Here is an 8,769-nt window from a genome sequence, read left to right as displayed (position 1 = left end):
AAGTATAACGATTTAATTATATTGTTCACTCATTAAAGATATTATCGGTTGTCTTTCAATAATCCCATTCTTAAAAATTTCATCAAATGGTGACTAAATATTTTGATATTAATCGTAAAGATCAAATGTTTGTCATGTTCAAATGATCGTTGGGTTCCTCGACAAGATCACCGGTTTCTTGTTGATGAAAATCACTTGCCCCCTCCTCTTCTGAGAGTGTACAATATGGCTTTTTTATAGAGCACACGGACAAGATTTAACAAGTGATATAAAACAATCAAACATTTTATGATATGAACCAAACACAGAGCTTAATATATAGAGATAAAAACATTTAATAAAATATCCCTAAAAACCTATGACAATCATGCTCAAAGAATCTGTTCATCTCATCAGATTCAAAACGCTGAAAGTTTTTAACAAAGAATCAAAGAATACGGATTTGATTATTGAAAGTAAAAGTCAAATAAGGGAACTGAAACTCTCCATTGGAACAGATTCTTCGAGCATGGAAGCTGCCTGGAAACAGTCGACGACATCAGAGATCCTTCCATCATCTTTATGAACCTTGCCTAGGTAGTACCAAGCCATAGCATTGGTAGGTTCAATCCTTAATGCATCTGAAAGAAGACTTCGAGCCACCGGGAACATCTTGGATCCCATTTTAGATAAAATGGCACCTATTAAAATCTTGCAAGGCACATACATCGGTTCCAGTAAAAGGGCATTGATGTAAGCAGCCAAAGCTTCGTCCAAGTGTCCTTGTTTTTCATGCATTAGGCCTGGTATAATACGCAGCACAAGAAAAAATAAGGCATATTACACCGAAATTTCATACGAAATGTATCTATGACCATAAGCAACGTCAAGTTGCAAAACAAACCAAATATAACTCTCAAAATACATTCAATGTTCAAACACTTCAAAACATTAATCTTTTGAGTCTCACCAAAGCTTATGTGCCAGCGATCAAGAGGCATGAAATACTTCACAAAAAAAATGCATCATACATAATTATCATGGCTCACTTGAACAGGTAATGTGTAATCCTCGTAATAACAAATTTCTTTATGGATTTCAGATAGTCCAAGCACGATGATGACGCTAGCAAAATGCACCTCGGCTTTTCTTCATAACATATTCTTGACACCACACATCATTTGTCTGCACTCAAAAGGACTTGGCTTTTCTGTCTTTTTAAGTAAAATAATGTTAAATTCAGAAGGAAAATGGATCTGACAGTGTGAAAATCCTAGTACTCCTTTTTTAATAGGGCAAATCCCAAACGAGTTCTGAGAAAATAAAAGACATTCCTAGGTTCATAAAATTACATACTCTGATTCTTAAAAAAACAAAAAAAAAAAAAAAATTCATACTCTGCTTTGTTTTACAAACAATTTTCCCGTAAGATTGAAAAGTTGCTACTTCCCATCTTTTAAACTTTAATAGTGCTCAATAGGTAAGCTGACAAATCTGACAGTATATGATACTTGAAATACTTCAGGGTGATATCCTCAGCCCTCGCAAAAGGAAATGCGAGTCTCAAAGACCATAACAGTGAACTAGCTTAGATAATTACCAGAAATGGAAAAAGAATTATAACTATATATTCCTCTCTTTCCATACGTGTCCGGTGTTAATAGTGTAGTAATTTCTGGTGGAGCAGGCGAAGAAAGATTATTAGTGTACTGTGCACAAGGATTCCTGTCTGGATCCATGTAAATCATAATCATAAGCATATCAAAATAAACTTCTAATTTTTCAGCAATCTTTGTCTACCAGAAGCCAAATAAATTCAGCTTCCTTCATATCAGAGAGCATCTTCACTTGTCATCTTTTGGTAAATCAACAAGCACTTTAGGAACATTCAAACATCAATTCTTAAAATAATTCCTCTTTCCTCACTTTCATTCTCCCTCTTCACCCCCTATACACTCCATTCTCCTCTGATTGCTTCCTGATTTACCATAAACAGTAGCCACCAGATGTTTATCTTAAGCTCTGGAAATGCTTAGCAGCAACTAAATGCTAAGATGGCAATTTTTGACAGGGAGAGCAGTCAACCTTCCTACCAATGTATTCCAGAGGAAAACCAGTACTTGCATGTACTGGCAAGGAGTTTGTAAAATATGAAATAGAAACAGACGAAATTGAATCTATTACTAGTGAAAGTGAATAGAGATCTTCAGTGTTCATGAAATGATAAGAAGCTTGAGTGCTTACCTTCAGTGTGTAGGATTTCAGCTGAATATTCTTTCAGAGCCCTAGCTTTTTGCAAGCATATCTCTGCATCCTTCCAATGAGAAAGGCTAGAGTATAATTTTGCTAGTCCATGCCACACTTCATATTCATTAATTTTATCATCCTCCACCTTTAACAGATAAGGTAATGATTATGGCACCAAGTTAAAAAATTCAAATGATATAGTTAACAATAAGATTTATCACTGAAATCAAGGTCTCTTGCTTTTCCTTGAAGCAGTTCATGAAACACACAGAAATAAACAAAAACTCCATAGCTAACAGTCCAAGTCAGGGGAATCAGAATTTAACCTGAGGTGCACTTCTGAGAGAACCATATGATTTTCTTTGGGCCTGGACCAAAGCAAGAAGATAACGGTAAGTCTCAATAGCATCCATGTGTCGTAACTGAGATATTTTGAGCTTTGCTTTCATCCTGAGCAGTGGTCCTTGATCCCACTTTGCGGTTTCATCTAATGCCGCATCTATAACCACTTCAGCCTCAGAAAAACGTTGCTGAGCAGATAAAACTAATGCGAGCAGTCTCCAACCTCTTATCGTTGATCCTCCGGTTGCATCAATATACTGCTCCGCATATCGCAAAGCTGCATCTAGGTTCCGGTGCTCAGCATATTGAACTCCCAAGTCAAATATCAGATCTGCATTTCCATGCTCTAGGCCTAATGCACTTTCCAATGATTTCAGACTTTCCGACTGAAAACGAGATCTCTCTAAATCTGACGAAGAAATTTTCGCTTGCTTTCCCAAGCAAAGGCCTAACAGACGAAGGCCCACACCTTTTAAATGTGCTTTTGATTCACGTGCATTTTCAATTACTCTCCCTGCATATTTCATTCCTTCTGAAGCAAGCAATACATCCTCACTACAAATTTTGGCAGCCAGCAATAAACTAATAATGACATAATATCATCTGGATCTTCGTGCTGGTGCAGAGACTTCCTAAGCAAATCTAAGGCAGATTTATTCAGTCCATCCCCACTAAAAGACAGTGCCAAGGCTTTCCATCTGTCATTACGATGTACTACTCCGGGCATGATCTCTTCAAGTTGCTTTGCCAAAACAGAAGTTCAGCTGCAGACCGACAGAGCAAAACTAAGGTGCTCCATAACAGATGGATCCCAATTGGTATTTCCGAGGTAGAACTTCCTCATAAGAATCATCAAAAGCAAAATGGCCTCCTCAAGATTGTTTTTAGGTACATAAGAACCATCAACCTGTACAGCTAAACTAGGTGGGTTGGCTTCTACCCCACCATACAACAAGAAAAGTGCAAATGCTTTTTGAATTCTTGCACAGCACTCATTGTCAAGGTTCCATTGACTAAGAAGGGCTCTGCGGTATGCAGATATTGCTTCAGAATAACAGCCAGCTTGTTTCCATAACTCAGGGAGTAGTTCAATAGCATGACTAACAGTGTCTTGCAGCTTATCCTCTACCATCACATCGGGTATACCATTATCAAATATCTTTTCAACCGCATCAAGCACACTTTTGCATTCTTGAGCAGCCTCTTAAAAAATCCAGAAGAAGTTATTACATTTCACAAATTTGCAATAATTTTTTTTTGTAGCTAATTCTGTTCGAAGAAAAAGGTGCAGGGATAGGATTGAAACGAATGTTCATTATAATCGTACTTCCCAAATTGTTTACAGAATTATACCTGTTAACTTTCCCAGCTTCTGAAGGGACTTGGCTTTCAAATATATGGCTTCAAGCACAACATTTGTAGCATGCTGAGGGACAGCACATACTGCTTCATTGCGGGAGCGGCTTTTTTTGGAGGGTTGTTTATCACTGAATGAATGTTGCATTCGTTGTATGGCTGCCTGAAGATCAATGCCATCGAAAACTCGTAGGGCACCTTCAACATTTCCTCGTTGATACTCTAACTTTCCGAGAAGAGCTCTTGCTTCCTGAAAATAATTTGATAAAGTGTCATTTTTGACACGTACCTTCAATCCAGTCATAAAAAAAACAGTAAAGTTGTGCTCAAGAATATCCACTAAGATGAGAAATCAAATAACGATACTGAGTTACTGACGCAAACACCTTTCACTGTAATACTCACTGCACAAACTCATAAATTATCAGAAATTCTATAACCAACGCAAAAATACATCCTTATGTTCACGATCAATAATTATAACGTTCAAAAAATTCGAAGGTTCACATGAACCACATGCATGCAAGTTATCAAATTTCTTAGCCATTTTAATTAATTATTTTTAATACATTTAATGCATGTTTGTGACATGAATATGTGTTTTATTGCATGATTTATTAAAGTTTTATGCATAAGGGCTTTTATTAGTTTTTGCGCTCGAACGAATAACGGACACCGGGGATAAGTAAGGAAAAAAATATTTTTATTAAATAATTATTTTTAATTTTTTAATATATGGTGTTAATAAGGGTGATTTTGAAAATGGGCCTTGTTAATGTATTATTACTTGACGAGTCGTATTTTAAACAGGTGCGCAAAATTTAACGAGTGGGAGGACTTTTTGAGGACTCGGACAATATTTTCAAAAACATACGTAAACGAAATATTTTTTGAGAGAGTTTTTGGGCTTGATGGGATTATTTTATTACTTCATGGGCACAAAACCCTTTTAATTCCTTTATTTTTAATTAAGGGCCCATTAGCACCTTATATTATGACTTAAACACCTCATTAGTAAACCCTAAACCTACCTCCACAAATGTGGCTGCCACCCTCCATTTTCCAGCAGCCTTCTTCAAAATTTGAGCAGCTCTTTTCCTTAGGTTTTCTCAAAGTTCTTCAAAGGGTTTCTTCCCCGTCTCTCCGGTGCACGTTCTACGCGATTACTCAAAGGTTTCGAGCGTTACTATGCAAAGACACGCCCTAAACCTCGTTTTTCTCATCATTCACATCAATATATGTTTCTTTGTGTGTTCATGAGTGGAAAACATCAGATTTAATATGTTATGTGCATGAGGACCCAAATTTCATGGAAAAACTTCACTTTTTCTTCATGAAACTCACATTTTTTGTTGACACGGTCGTAGGGGCTGCCGGGTTTGACGTTAAGAGACGATTTACAGCAGGTTCAGGGAAGATTTAAGGGTCGAGACCAGGTCTGAAGCGTGCGGCTTAGGGTTGACCGGATCTTGTGTTCTTGGTGGTTGTTATGGTTAGATCGGGTAAAGGGGGAGAGCAGCGTGCATGGGCTCGGTCCAGACCATGGTCCAGACCCTGTGAGTCCATGTCAAGGCTGGAAATGGTCCACGAGCTGCTGGACACAAGGTTGGGGGTGGTTCGAAAGTTATGTGGCAAGTTGGATTGTTTCACGGGTGAGCCGAGTGATATGACATGTAGAGGCTGTAGGCGTGGGTTTGGTTGTTCCAGGAGGGAGTTCATGGCTTAGTCTTGGTCTTAGGATAGTTGGTTAAGGACTGGTCACGTTGGTTTCGGGCCTAGGGTCGAGTTGTGGGAGCTAGGTGCACTAGGGTTCGAAAGTTCTCACGTGCAGAAAGTTCCATCAGCTGGTCGAGGGTTTTCGAGGGCTTTAAAGGGTCTGAAATGTGTGATTTAGGGGGTGATAGGGCGTGAATAAGTTGTGGTTATAATTTGGTCAAGTTTCGGGTTGATTCGGGTTAAAACCGAGACCCGGTCCAAGTTTTAAAATAAATCGTATAAGTTATGAAACGTACTCGAGTTTACGTTTAAGAAACGATTATAAATATGTTTTGAGGTGTTTTAAGGTGTTTGGTTGGCTTCTGGTCGAAATTTTGAGTTCCAGGGATAAAACGGTCAGTTAGGGTTCCCATCGGCAAAATGTTTTAAATGTTTATGATATCACGAACATAACTTTTTAGGGAAATATAAAAAATAAGTTGCATGCTTGATTTTAAAGAAATTTACGTATATGCATGATTTTATAAGTGATGAATACGATGACATGTTTTTGAAGGAAGGGAGTTGGTTGTAACTAATACGATGATACGATAATAGGATGACAAGTAAGGCCAAGGCTCAGTGGATGAGTAATACTGTCGCTGATGTCCCCGTCGCCGGGTACCGCGGTTATACATAGATGGATCCATTGACTAATACGATGATACGAAAGTCACAACTAACGAACAGAATTCAAATAAAGAAAATTGAACATGTATATGTTGACATGATGAGATATGTTATGGACACGTTTATGCTTTGACACGTTATATTTAAACTCATGCTTTTAAGATCATGAAAGGTATTTTAATTACAATATTTTTCACGGTTGCATGTTATGCATATTTACATTCTATCACGGTTCAGATGTGTTGAGTCTTTAGACACGCTAGGCATGAATGATGCAGGTGAGCATATTGATGAGGAGACTGGAGGCGCCGAAGACTGAGTAGGCGGAGCTGGGGGTGCACGTGAAAACCCGATGACCTTGCATTTCTTCCGCATAATATGATTATGAGACATGGGTTGAAGCAACATTATTAAATGATTATGAATCTTGTTTTACGTTGTCGAGTTGTCAGGCTTTTGGAATTATGCTCGAGTTTGACTTTTAAAACAGCAGACCTGGATATTTCCCTCATCAAGCTTTGCTTCGACAATGTTAGTTCTCATGCAAACCCCATTCACACTAACTTGGCGAACTGATGGATCACCTTCAAATTGGGTCCAGTGAGGGGATTCACCTTCTGACATCTCTAATCCCTCCCACTCTTACTGGAGCAAACGAAAACAGCAATTTTCCATCATTATAATCACCTGAAATTCTTCCACATATTAATATGTTTTCAAATAAATAACACAAACAAAAGTTTAAAAACTATGAAATTCATAAATATATGGTTTCAAAGATGTTGAAATGGATCCCACTTCCAAGGGAAACAATTTCAAATAACAAAATTGAAAACTCAAAAATCAGCTTAATAAAAAGATGGAATCTTTCTGACCATCAACAATGTAAGTGTACTTGGATCATAATTATGGCCTGACCTAATATACATCCATATTTGAGGGGTACTTATAAAAAGACAGTCCTGTCAGTCAAGAATACACAAAATAATAAAACACAACACCAACATTGTCTCGTTCATGGTTTCTGTTTGTTCTCTTGAAATATCAGCTAAGTATGTTTGTAAGAACTTATTTTAATTGGTTCCCAACTTCTACGAACAATTTTCTATCATTGCATTGACTAAAATCTTGGAAGAACTTAAAATAAGCATTTGCAAACATTATCTTCGTGGTTTAGTAGCAATCCATCGAATAGGTCAAGAAAGATTTGTAGACAAGTTTCCCCCAGATCCATGCAAATTTCGGTATTCAGCTACAAACACGTACATCGAAAACCCGATTCGATGTTTTTTATGTGTTCCCAAAATTCTAACAGTGGTATCCAAGCAGTCGTAGCTCAATCTGGCCATAATTGAATTATGATACTATAGATAACGTGGCAATTTGTTTGGTTAAGCTGTAAACGTAAATCAGTGAAACACCATCAACAAAAGAGTAGGTAAGCTAAATGGATAAAAAACAATAACAATATTAAAAAGGTGTTTCACCTTAAGATTATTTAATGCGATTAAAAATTCATCACCAAACCCATTAAAATTGAATCTTGTATGTCTAGCGCAGATCGTCAAAACAATTAATTTAGAAAACAAAAGGAAAAAAAAGGAAGGGAAAACTAGAAAGCAGCGACTGAGAGGTATGAGGCTTCCCCGTACCCACCATGACATGCTGCCCGTCGCGAGGCTACGGTTCTGCTCCCAAATGCAATGCGACACCGCTTAATTTTCTTAGCGCACGGACAGGTTTTCTGAAGAGATCATAGCACGGTCGATTAAAATTGTCTACGCACGGAGAGATCGGATAAAGATTTGATGACGCGACCGTGGGTGGCGTTCGGCGGTGGCAGCTTGCTAGAATGAAGAAGGTGACGATGACGCAATTTGCCCTGACCACCTTCGCTCTTGATTAAATTGAACTAAAACAAGCACAAACTAGCCCGGCTTGACTAGTTAGTTGTTTGATTATTGATAAGAAATTTGATTTTTTTTAGTCAATTTTTTTGGGACGACTTTGTTATAAAAAATTGTCTCTTACATGATTAATATAGTTTATAAGTTATTGTATTAGTCTAAAGTTTAAACAATATGCATCATAAAGTAATGTTTATGAAACGTCCACTGCTTTTAAACCTTAAAATCCTACTAAATTTTTTCTTTAATATTCGAAACTTGTAAGTTTAAATACTCAGCATTTCTAAAACCAAAAAAATTAATTTAACATTTGAAATCTCATGTGTATAAAATCCCTAAGTCGTCACTTAACAAAATCATACGTGAACCATTAATATGATCAACACTAACATCAAAATAAAATATAAAATTCTCTAATTAAATCATTAACATAATCGTTAAAACTTTGACTATCAAGCTAACGCGGAAAATAATATCTCTCGGAGTGTACTGTCGGACTCGATTCATTCAAGCGTCAGCGCCTCCCTCAATCTCATCATCACCTGCAACATTC

General features: G+C 37.3%; 1 pseudogene; it reads right to left on the bottom strand.

Moving 5' to 3' along the window:
• Nucleotides 1–344: 344 nt before the first annotated feature.
• On the bottom strand, nt 345–8,225 carry LOC142519200 (protein NPG1-like; annotated as a pseudogene).
• Nucleotides 8,226–8,769: the final 544 nt, after the last annotated feature.

Source organism: Primulina tabacum, chromosome 11 (genome assembly GCF_025594145.1).
Source record: "Primulina tabacum isolate GXHZ01 chromosome 11, ASM2559414v2, whole genome shotgun sequence".
NCBI lineage: Eukaryota > Viridiplantae > Streptophyta > Magnoliopsida > Lamiales > Gesneriaceae > Primulina > Primulina tabacum.
The sequence above is the reverse complement of the archived record's forward strand: the minus strand, read 5'-3'. Positions and strand labels throughout refer to the sequence as shown.